The sequence below is a fragment of the Balaenoptera musculus genome, chromosome 4, assembly GCF_009873245.2.
Source record: "Balaenoptera musculus isolate JJ_BM4_2016_0621 chromosome 4, mBalMus1.pri.v3, whole genome shotgun sequence".
In the NCBI taxonomy this organism is placed as follows: Eukaryota; Metazoa; Chordata; class Mammalia; order Artiodactyla; family Balaenopteridae; genus Balaenoptera; species Balaenoptera musculus.
Genome location: NC_045788.1, coordinates 16,915,013 through 16,927,665, shown reverse-complemented (window position 1 = coordinate 16,927,665; position 12,653 = coordinate 16,915,013).

The window sequence follows — 12,653 nt, the reverse complement described above, 5'->3', positions numbered from 1 at the left end:
GGTATGTTGGCCTGCCACTCAAGCAGGCAGAGCTTATACAGCAGCTGGATGAAGTCCTCGGCCTCAGAGTTGCAGGTGCTAGCAGTTGAAGTCGGAAGTTGGAAGTTGGGCCTGCAGGGACGTGTTAAGTGCCAAGGAGATATGGGAGGGGTACCAATAGCATTTTCTGTGAGTACAATTAGAATTCAAGTCAGGCATCATCTCCCATGAGAAGGTCTCCATGGCCCCTCATTTTCTCTCACCCAGTGGGTTGGGTGCCTCCCTGTTTTGCTCCCATCCCAGCTGCCCTTCACTTTATTGTAACTGTCTGCATCTTTCCCACTAAGCTTTGAGCAAACTGAAGATACAGACTGAGTCTTCCATCTCAGTATCCCTGTCGTGTCTAGAGATAGTCCTGACCCAGAAACTGGCACATGGTGGGTGCTCAATAAATCTTAAATGAATGAATAAGGATTTCTCTTCATCATTTGGAGTAGCATGGGTAATGCTCTATGTGTTCCTGTGTCTAAAAGCTTTAACATAAGTTATTACCATTTCTCTCTTGTGGACTTATTTTATGGGAATAATTTCCTACAGAGGGGTCTTCCAGGTGCAGGAAGAGCACTAACATGTTTATGGTGTAGCAGCTGGCACCTCAGGCCCTGGCTGATTCACTGCTGAACCTCCCCCTGGGTTCTGGGAGATGAGCTGGGGAGGGGGCGTGAGTGGCTGCCATGGAGCAGCTGTCGCCTAGAAAACCCTCACAAGCGGTGAGGCTGGGGGAGGAGGAATGGCAAGGTTTGTGTATAGACTGAGAACGGCCCCAGAAATCCCACCTAGTCCCATTTTAGGTAGTCATGATTTACTCATTGTCACAGTTGCTGAGTGCTCCGGGAAGGATGCATTGTCTCTGAGTAGAGAGCAGTAGTGATGATTTGGCTGTTATTATGGATAATAATTGTGTTTGCTGTCTGTGCTGCCTGGGCTTCTTCGGGAGCTTTGTTACCACTGCTGTAGTTTTAAATATTTTAATTAATGATACTTTGCTGTGCTCATGCCTTGAGGCTCCTTAAGCAAAATGAGCAATTAAAAAAAAAACACACGAAAAGCAAACGAATGAAAATAAAAGAAAGGGCACTTAAAATCATTCTGTTTCTATGATGTTTCAGCCTTGAAAAATGTATTCAACTGCCTGCCGCAGGCAAGAGAAAATTCTCACTGCTTCTGCCTGTTATCTTTTGTTTCCATAGTCATCCATCTCCTGTAGCTGCTGAGTGACATGGAATATACATAAAGTACCATCGAAAAGAACAGGAGAGGAGGAAAAGGGTAAAACAGAGGCCTAAATGGTCCAGCAAACCTGGAGCCCATGCTTTTAAAAGTATATCATCAACATTGATCATCACCATCAACTGTTGCCATTAGTTATTTTCATACTTTCTGGATATTGGGATATCACTGAGAAGATACCAAAGAACTGGTCTCTATCTGAGCTCTTTCAGTGTAATGACTGGAAATGTCCTGGCTGAGTGATCATAAGCCTCAGAATGTTCTGTGAGGCTAATGGTGGAATGCACGAGAGAGAGGCCGGTAGGGTAGGTGACCTTCTGAAATTTAGTGTTTTATTTTCATGATGCAGGAGATATGAAGATATGAAGGCCTAAAAGGCAAAATTTCCCTCCACACCTCACCACCATAAGAGTTCTCTGACCCTGGCCAGGATTCCGAACTCAGGGACTCATGGGCCTGCACAACTTGAAAATGGAGACATCAGACATGAAAATTTGACTTCCAGTCTCTTGAAAGTTCAGAAGATCTGCCAAGCCCGGCCCACATGGCAACACTGGGCTGGAGCCAGCGCTGGCCTTCCTGTGGTGTGCTGGAACGGGCTCCCACCAGCTCAGGAGAGGGCCTGTGTGCTTATCTTCTCAACTCTGTCCAGTGACTTCATGGTGGTAGCTTGAGATCATTGAGTTCAGCCATAGTGGGGGTATATATCTCGTGAAAACTGGCAAATGCTACAAGTTATTTTTTTTTCCTTTCAGGGAGCCCATTGTTAAATATTTACCAGCACCCCACTGTGGCCACCCCTGCAGATGGGTGTGCTGGGTGTGCATTTTCACAGCTGCAGCTCCCCATCTGCTCCCTACAATGAGGCTGAGTTGCCTGCCTTGTTCCCGGGGTTTACATCCTGAGTTTAGGATATTCTTACATAACTTCTTTGTGTCCCAGGGGCCTCTATGAAGAAAACCCCCTACCCCAGACCTTCATTTGGAAGGTAAGCCTCATCAAAATTGTCTCTGAAGGGGAGAAAGGGAAAGTCAGCTTTGTGCTAGGAGACAGGGTGGCTGGATCTATGGGGGTGAAAGACTCCGGTGAGCCAGAGAGGGGAAGAGTTCATGCTGGGAGATGGGAGATATGAATCCCTTGTGTGGCAGACAACCAGCCCCTAGTTACACAGTGTCCTAGTTGTATGCCCATGGGGTGAACCCTGGGCACTGAAGCCTGGGGACCTCAGGAAAGTTAGGCAAGGACATAGGGAAGTCATATACTACTGAGCAGACCACTTGTGCTCTGGGGATGGGAGCATGGGAGAAACACCCACGGGCAGGACTGACGTCATGTGACCGGTACATTGTACTTGGTTTAATGCTCTGCTTGCACTGTTTTGAAATTCTTAACAATTTTTGAACAAAGAGACATGCATTTTGATTTTGCACTGACTGGGCTGTACCAATGATGTAGCCGGTCCTGTCCACTGGGAACTGACAACCAGAGACCTGCCCCAATTGTTCTGGGCTGAATAACCTTTCACAGGGCTTCCTGTGCAATACCAAGGACTGGGGAGAGGGGTCCTTCAAAATTTCCCACCACACTCTGTGGGTGGGGCTAACTCAGAGTCACATGGTCAGGAACACTAAGAAACCTGTTGTTTTTGGATCAGTGCAGAGCTGTCTTATGTACTGGACTAGGTTGATTCTGCTTTTCTTTTTTAACCCTTGGATGAACTGAGGGCACAGTGCCGGATTTTGGTAATATAGGACTGAATATGACGAGGCCTCTTCCCAGAGGAAGCTCAGAGTATGGTGGGACCTGTGGAGGTAACCCACAGCTCTTAACCTACGTAGCACATTAGAACTGAAATCTGTAAAATGCACCATGGGGATGCAGAAGCAGGAGCAATTGGTTCTGTACAAACAGAATCAGGGGAATTTATGGCAAAGCCCTGAAGGTGAGTAGGGCTCTCTGGGTGGAGAGGGTGGGAAGGTGTAAGGCAGATGCTTGAGTAGAATCCTCTTGTTTAGGGGTCTGCTGTGTTTTGATGGTGCTGCAGCTTTGAGCAGTAGTGAGGTCCACCTAACACCTTTGTACATGCTGGAATTACTGCCTTGTGCTGTGGCCTATGACGGTATAATAAAACCATTCCAGAGGCTGGTTCAAATGACCACTTAGTAAGCGGGTCTTTCTTGATAATGTGTTGGGATAACATTTGGAAATACTAGTGGATATGTTTTCCCTAGTACATCCCTTACCTGGTGACCCTTATCATATCTGGGCAGCTGGACCCTGGAGCATCCTTGCTTCAGGGAAGGGCAATGACAGCAGAAGCATTAGCTTCAGGTTTTGGCTGTAAAAAGCTGAGACTGTGAGGGATCTCAGGGAATAGTGAAGTCAGAGGGAGTCACAGACAGGTTTTCGGAACCCTAGGATTGGATAGTGTTTTCCTGGACTGAGGGAAGGCAGAGCCAGCAAAACAGGAAGAGGAAAGAGATGAGGGTCCCAATAACACAGTACTCTGTGGCCACCCTTCTTCAACTCATCCTGAGAAGAAGAAGGAAAGAGAGGTAGTTGAAGACAGTGATCCTCAGTCCTATTAAAACTAATGACTGCTTTATGTAGTAAATATTTTGTGAAGTCTTCTTTACTATCCTGAAATAAAATGAAATTCATGGGTAATATAACTCCTGCTGTTGTGGCAACCACTTAATATGTCCACAGATTTCCAAAGTACCCCATGGGGAATGGGACCAATTCTGGTTGAGAATCACTGGTTTAGGGGTTTTCTTTCCTGGATAGGAACCGAGAAAGGGCAAGACCCCAGACCGGGAGTAGCTGTGGGATGGGTTAGGAAGGGCATAGGGAAACCTGCAGAAAGAATCAATTCATGAGGGTCCTCGGAACTGCCAAATGCAGAGTTGGGATGTAGCAGGGTCACACTGCATATCCGGGACATGATCATGAAGTAGATGTGGCAGAGGGGCTGGAAGGTAGAAAAGAGAAGCCAGATCCAAAAGAGCTTTGTGCTGGGAGTGAAGAATGGTCCATCAGTGACCTGCATGTCCTGACCACTCAAACCGGAAGGAGTGAGGCTGTCTCAGTAGCTGCCGGCATAGATATAGAGCTGCACCCCAACCCCACCCTGCTCAAAGCTCACTGATAGAAATGGAGTCATTTTTACTTGCTGCAATGATGTTCAGAAGATTCCCTCACTTGACTGAGTTTGGCCTCCCTCCCACCTCCCCTGATGTCTATGGCTGATGACCCATTGTCCAAGCACAAATCCCTGCTGCTTATAATCCAGCTATGCCCATCTCTTGGAAGATGAAGATTCTGGGGCTGTCTGAAGATAGTCTGTGTGTTTTATGAAACAAAATCTTGAGAAGATATCTCAATGTGTAGATCCCTGGGAGGTAAGGAGTAACTGCTCCTTTGGGGGACAATAATCATATAATTTTTTTTTACTTTTTGGCCACGGCATGTGGGATCTTAGTTCCCTGACCAGGGATCGAACCCGTGCCCTGTGCATTGGAAGCACATAGTCTTAACCACTGTGCGGCCAGGGAAGTCCCTAATCATATAGTCTTGCTTTCCATCTTTGTGGGGAATGAAGGTGGTGGTGGTGGATATATTTGCTCTAGTGACAACGGAATGGGCTTTAGAGGGAGAGGACTTTTGATTTGAATCTTAGTTTAGTTTGTCAGGACATTTACTTATCTTCTTTGAAACTCTTTTTTTTTTTTAATCTGTAGAATGGGTGTGAGAATCAGATGGGATAATGTATAGAGAGCTCCTTGTCATCTGTAAAGTCATGGTTGTTAATTATCGTCATGAAAATCACATTAGGAGCAGCTAATCTGTGCCATCCAGTGACCAGATGCGGGTAAGTTGATTTCCTCTGAGCTCAATAGTTTCTGCCTCAGATAATTACTACTTAAGCATTCTTTGATCGGCATTTGAAGCTGAAAAACTTTCTTTGAAAGCAATTTAATGACTCTGTGGTTAAACTGAAAGATGTATTTCATTATACAGATGAGTGAAAAGTAAACTACTAATTGCATATGGGCTATACCTGTAGGCGTTTAATTTTGATCACTAATGCTTTCACATTGGCCCTTGGTTAGTTTTTGGATTGGAGATGTATTTGTTAAAGGCTTGATTGAAACCCATGAATCCATGCATGCATCCACCCATCCAACCAGTAAAAGCATACTTGTTGAAGTGTTTAATTTGTACAAGTGCCTGGGAGAGGTCCTGGGGGAATGCAGCCATGAATCAGGTATAGCACTATTTCAGAGGCTGAGGATCAACCTCCTGGACTCTTGACTGTTTGCTTTTTCTATTCTGGATGTTACTTCTTGCATATTCATTAAAGATTGTATACTTTATTTAGTTCAATTGTTTTATTGGTAATTCCTAATTGATGTTTTTTGGGGGGTGGTGGTGATGGAAGGATCATTTGTTTGGGCTGAAAAAGACCAGATTATGACAAAGTGTTATCAAGAAGTCCTGTCTCAAACAGTAAAGTAATTGATTATGTTAAGGTATATCCTATTTTTCCTTGTTACCAAAGTAAAATTAAGAATAAAAAAAAAAACCCAAAATGTTAGAAGAGTATATACCCTTGGCCCTTGAGGTGGGGAAGACTTTCTAAAATAAGCTGGGAAACCCATAATCCAAAGAAGAAAACATTGACATATTAGATGAGATAAATATGTAAAACTTCTATATCAAATGATTTCATAAACAAAACATGGGGGAAAATACCCACAACCCATGTGGTAGACAAAATGTTCGTATCTCAAGAGCTCTATAGAATGTTAAGAAAAAGGCGTACAGCCATTAGAAGGAAGCACAAAGGCAGCTCATACCTAAGGAAACAAAAGTAAGTAAACATATGAAAAGATGTGCAGCCTCACAGGAAGTTAGGAAATGAAAATTAAAAGAATGGAATAGCATCTTTACTCAGTCATCAGCAAAACATGAAGAGGTTGAGGATTGCCAGAGCTTGGGTTGATGTGGGGAAACAGGCTCTTTCATCTGTTGTTTGTGGGCATGTGAGTAGCTATAACATTTTGGGAAAGTAATTTAAACATATTTTAAAAATAAAAAATGGACATACTCTTTGATGCAATAATCCCACTATTTCAGCAAATAAAGTGGTAATACATGAGGAGAAATGCATAAAGGTAACTATTGTAGCAGTGATTGTGAAAAATAGGGACTGGAGAGCAGGAAATGTGAATGTTCATCAATTTAGGGATAATGGAATAACCTACTATATATATATAATATGAAATATTATAAAGCCATTAAAAAGCATGACTTGGATTTATATTTATTGCCTTGAAAGTATCCACATTATAGCTGTTTGGCAAAATGTGTGTATATTGTTAAGGCCTAGGAAAAGCTATGGAAACAAATACCTCAAACTATTTAGATTGGTTATTTCAAAGGGGGTGAATTTGAGGATAGGAGACTAATAACTGTCATTGTTATACATTTCTATTTTGTTTGAAAGCATTACAAGCAATATCTTCATGATTAATGATTTCACTGAGTTGAAGTAAAGTTAAAAAAACAAAAATGTAGGGAGGGAGGGAGAGAGAGAGAGAGAGAGAGAGAGGATGAGTGGTGTTAGCATTACTGACGCCATCTTGGGCCCTTAGAGTTTCCCCTGTCCTTCCCCTGACCCTACCCAGGACCGTGCTGTTCAGTGAATCACTTCTCTGTCACCAAGGGCTTTGTAGTTAATAGATATTATTTAATAATCATTAGGACTGGGTAACCTCTATGCTCTGTTGGTCCCCAAACAATGATGAAAACCTTCCCTGACGTATTCCTGGTACCCACAAGACTAGTTACCCATTCATAAATTTTGACTTAGGAATGTACATCCTGTTTCCAAGCATCTACCCCCATGCCCTAGGTTAACTGTAAAATTGTCCCCGTAGCCCCTTGGTGGTGCAGAGTGCAGCTGTGCATGTTTCCGGTCCGTTGTCTGCCCAACCCCCCCCCATCCTACCCTGTGAGTAAGTACCCAGTAATAAACTGATCCACTGATTTTATGGAGCTGCCTGCTCATTTTTCAGTTTCAATATGCCTTCTCAGTTTGGTGGGCACTTTTCATTCCTTTTGTCCTCCAACAGAGAGGTAGAGAGAAAGAGAGAGAGAGGGAAGGGGGGAGAGGAAGAGAGAGAGAGAGAGAGAGAGAACGGGGTAGAACATTAACATTATAGACTTCAGTCTTCACGGGGGAAAGAAGAAAATGATTTTGCCAACCACAGGAAAAAGTGGTCAAAAGTCAAAGGCAGTTAGAGCTAACAGAAACACCATTATAGAATATTGTCTCTTTGACCTGACATTGTTATTCTTATAAATTACAGATATGGACTATTTTGGGGTAAATGTTCAGTGTTACAGTAGTGAGGCTCTTTCTAGTCTCTCTTTTTTAAAAATATTATTTATTTTTATTTATTTATTTTTTGCTGCATTGGGTCTTCGTTACTGCACGTGGGCTTTCTCTAGTTGCGGAGAGCAGGGGCTGCTCTTCATTGCGGTGCGTGGGCCTCTCATTGTGGTGGCTTCTCTTGTTGCGGAGCACGGGCTCTAGGTGCGTGGGCTTCAGTAGTTGTGGCTCACGGGCCTAGTTGCTCTGCGGCATGTGGGATCTTCCAGGATCAGGGCTTGAGCCCATGTCCCGTGCATTGGCAGGCGGATTCTTAACCGCTGTGCCACTAGGGAAGTCCCTGGTCTCTCTTTTACATTGAAGAATTTGTGCCCTGATTTTTGTTGCTGTTAATGTCTTAGTTTTGTTTGTTGAAGCTTATTTGAGATCTTGGTTGTTTAAAAAGAACAGAAAATCAGAAAAGATAAATAAGACTGAGAATGTGGGAAAGAAAGAAAATATTATCTGTGCCCCTCAGTAGTTTGAAGATTGCTGTAGTTCATCTTCAAATACAGAGAGTCATGAAAGATTTATTTACCCACATTTCTCTTAAGGTCGAAGGAGTTGAGATGATCACTCTCTCATCCAGGCTCCCTTTCTTCACCCACGTCCTCTTATTTATTTCCCTCTGCTCCTGAGCCAAAATTTGAGCATCTGAGAGAGATTCTTAGTCGGTTCCCAGTATTTGAAACCACTTTCAGCAATACCATCCATCTCATCCCCGTGCCAGTGGCATTATCTCCACACCCTTGGAGATGAGCCTCCTCCTCACTCTTTTATCACTCTGAGCTGCACACGTTTGGTTACAAACACCCTGATACTGTTCTTGTTGGTATCTCACAAGTGAAATAACAGATAACCATTCTCCCAGTGATAACAATGCTGTCATCCCACACCTAGATAACTAGGAGAGGAGGTATCCACTCCCACTGCGGCTGTGATTAAGATCTCACTGGCGAAGATACAAGTGAGATTGCCTTTATGAAATAATATCTGTGCTCATATCATTTTACTCAGCTCAGATAGCAGCTAACATCATTTCTTGGGGCCCTCCCCCGTACCAATCTACACTGGCTTTCAAACATGTGTGCTACCGCCTGCCCTACTGGTGAGATAAGAATAAAAGCATTAGATGGCATATTAAATTGTGCAGCGTTTTTCATATTACTCATACAAATGAGATAACAGCTGCAGGATAGTCTGTTTCATTCTTGGCAGAACTCCCAATCATTGTGCTGCTGAAATAGGGCTAGCCTTGCATCTCAGCGGTGTGGGCTTCGGTCCGAGGGCACAATTCAGCAGGGCCAGAAGGCCACCCTCGCCTAAGACTACCTTCCCAGCCTGCTTGATGTGAATTAATAAAGGGCAAATCCTTTCATTCCCAACCAGATTTAGATTTTATGTGAGGTTACTTAAAGGAAGTAATCCACAGAGTATTTCCCAAATTTCAGTTATCAAGTTCCACTTCTTTATGATTTTTGTTATACCAATATTATGAATTAATACTTTAAAAAATGTAGTTTAATTTTTTTAAAAGAAATTTAGTTTTTATTTATTTATTTTTGGCTGCATTGGCTCTTCGTTGCTGCACGCGGGCTTTCTCTAGTTGCGGCGAGTGGGGGCTACTCTCTGTTGTGGTGCACGGGCTTCTCATTGCAGTGGCTTCTCTTGCTGCGGAGCACAGGCTCTAGGTGCGTGGGCTTCAGTAGTGGTGGCATGCGGGCTCAGTAGTTGTGGCTCGCGGGCTTAGTTGCTCCGCGGCATGTAAGATCTTCCCGGGCCAGGGACCAAACCCGTGTCCCGTGCATTGGCAGGCGGATTCTTAACCACTGCACCACCAGGGAAGTCCTTAATACTTTTCTTTAAATTATTTTAACTACCTATCTTAGCCTTATCTTAACTAAAAAGAGTGATAAAATCACAAGTTTGTTATGCTTCTTTTATTTTATTATATCTACAGTAAGTCTCCTACATATAAACGAGTTCTGTTCTGAGAGCACGTTTGTAAGTCCAATTCGTTCGTTAAGTCCAACTAAGTTAGCCTAGGTACCCAACTAACACAATCGGCTATATAGTACTATGCTCTAATAGGTTTATAATACTTTTCACACAAATAATACATAAAAAACAAAAGCAAAAAATAAAGAAAATATTTTTAATCTTACAGTACAGTACCTTGAAAAGTGCAGTAGTACAGTACAACAGCTGGCATGCAGGGACTGGCATCGAGTGAACAAGCAAGAAGAGTTACTGACTGGAGGAGGGAGAGGAGGTGGGAGATGGTAGAACTGAAGGATCATCAGCAACAGGAGACGGAGGGCAAGCTGCAATTTCACTCATGCCTGACGCTGATGGCACAGGTTCTGGTTCCTTGCTGGAATCAGATACACATTTGCATCTTGTAAAGTTCACAACTTGAACATTCATATGTAGGGGACTTACTGTAGTTGAGATTAAAATATATAACTATTAATGTTGTTTTCTGCGCACCATCTAAAATAATTTTGAGTGATACCTATGGATATTTAGGAAACATCCTGTTTGAAAAACACCATTAGAGTAGTTCTCACTGAAGTATACAGTGCTAGCACACATCATTTCTTGGTGGCTGCTTTTGATGGACAATCCCATACCTGGAAAGGGTAGGGAGGAAAATCTATAAAAACGTTTAGAAAGGAGACGTTAGAGGGAGGTGAGGAGTAGTCCTGTCCAAGGCATCATCTCATCCTGGCCAGACTTAGATGAGTAAGATGGAGCCAGAGACATCTTGACTATCACCTTTCTGGGTGGGATCTAGGACTAGAGGAGCACCGGGACCTCTGTGAGACCCTGAACCATAGCATATGTTCAGAAACCTGTGGTTTTAGCCACTCATGACTACGGGATGAGGGTTCTTCTTGCTTCTTCTATGCTGGCTCACAGCATGGACCCCCTCAGAGAGAATCAACTCTCATGGGGGGGGTATCTCAATAGACACCACACACAGGATTGTGTTCAACCCAGTAGTGTCCCTACTGGTCAGGAACACAAATCAACCAGCATCATGAAGAGGAGGCAAGGATGGCACAAGATGGCAAGTTCCAAGTGTTGGAGAAATAAGCCTTCTGTCAAGACTATCTTATTCACCGAAGAAAAGTGGCTCCATTATAAATCCACTTTATATGTGTTTATATATGTTGTTTTAAATGCAAAAACAAAACCCCACAACCAAAATCAGATGAACAAGACTGAGCGTTTAGGGCTGAAAAGCATTAATTTAGAGGTAGCAGAGGCCCCTGACAGCTGTCAGAGAAACTTCTGCTCTGAGCTTTTCTACGTACCTATAATCCCAGGCACACAGAGCTCTGCCATAGTAACCTCTTCCATGCCAGTCTCTGGCTCTGTACTTCTGGTGATTATCCTGAACAAGAACTGCCAGACTTTAAGGTGATGACCTCTCCTGCTCTGGCCAGTCCCTGGGGTTCTACCATCTTATGACTAGGTGAAGACCTCTGGCCAACTATCCCAAACATAGTCCTATATGCCATAGAAGAGCTACCTTGGACACGTGGCCTCTTCTCTAGCAGAGCTTTCAGGAAACCTGCGTGGATATGGAGCTGTATAGGACACACAGGTGATTGATACGCAGAGGGACAGGAAAGAGTTAATCTCCAAACTAACCACAGTTTAGCTGTGGACCTGCCATGCATCCAGGCTGAGCTTATGGGAGCACCACAGGGGAGCGGTTAATCAGACATCAGTTTCCAGGTGTGCGAATGACCCTACTGATGACCAAAGTTTGAACTAAGTGTCTGGGGACAGTTCACGTGTACAAGCCTGAGACTCACAAGAGACAACAATCAATCCCCGCTTCATCCTTTAAGCCACATTGGTTGCCAACAGCAGTCCAGCAAAATTCAGTGGGGGCTTTTTTTGTACTCTGGTTAAATGAAGCAGGAAGGTATCCTTTGTGTTTTGTAAATAGTATTTTGCCCAGTCGGTCAGTGCTGATTAGCCCGTGTTTGTTCCTCATTTTCCCAAATTAACTTTTGCCATCATCTTGCATACCCATGAAACTTGGTTTCCACAAAGTGGCTGATTGCTGCATTTTCCTGCAACCGCCTGATTGTACCTGTTGTGCCCTCTGGTCACCTCCCCGAACAATCTTGCCTCTGGTCCTCTCAGTGCCTGTTTCGCTCTTGGTTCCTTTCCCACCTTTGTTAATAGAAAAGGGAAGAAGAATTATTCCAAGAATTTAAACTTTTAGTACAATAGAATATTCTTCTTTCTGATTTCTTAAAACTCCAATTGTTCCTCTTTGTCCCATGAAAGAAAGAAAAAAGGAAGAAAGGAAAGAAGGAGAGAAAGAAAGGAGTGAGTGAGGACAGAGGAACACATTTCTGCTCTTCACTAGGATTGAATCTTTTCCCAATTAAAAAAAAAATTGGACATTTATGTGTAACGTAGCTCCTTATAAAGGTAATAGAACCACAGTACAGAAAAGCTGGAAAAAGGAAAAGAAAAATACCCCCATAAGACTAACAACATAACAGAATTCCTATTAGCAGGGTGGAATATTTTCTGCTAGTCTTTCTGCTAAGCACCGTTTTTAAAATCTGGTTGCGGGCTTCCCTGGTGGCGCAGTGGTTGAGAATCTGCCTGCTAATGCAGGGGACACGGGTTCGAGCCCTGGTCTGGGAAGATCCCACATGCCGAGGAGCAACTAGGCCCGTGAACTGCAATTACTGAGCCTGCGCGTCTGGAGCCTGTGCTCCGCAACAAGAGAGGCCGCGATAGTGAGAGGCCCGCGCACCGCGATGAAGAGTGGCCCCCGCTTGCCACAACTAGAGAAAGCCCTCGCACAGAAACGAAGACCCAACATAGTAATCAATTAATCAATCAATCAATAAAAAATCTTTAAAAAAAAATCTGGTTGCAATCCTATCTTATACACAAATTTTCTCTCTCT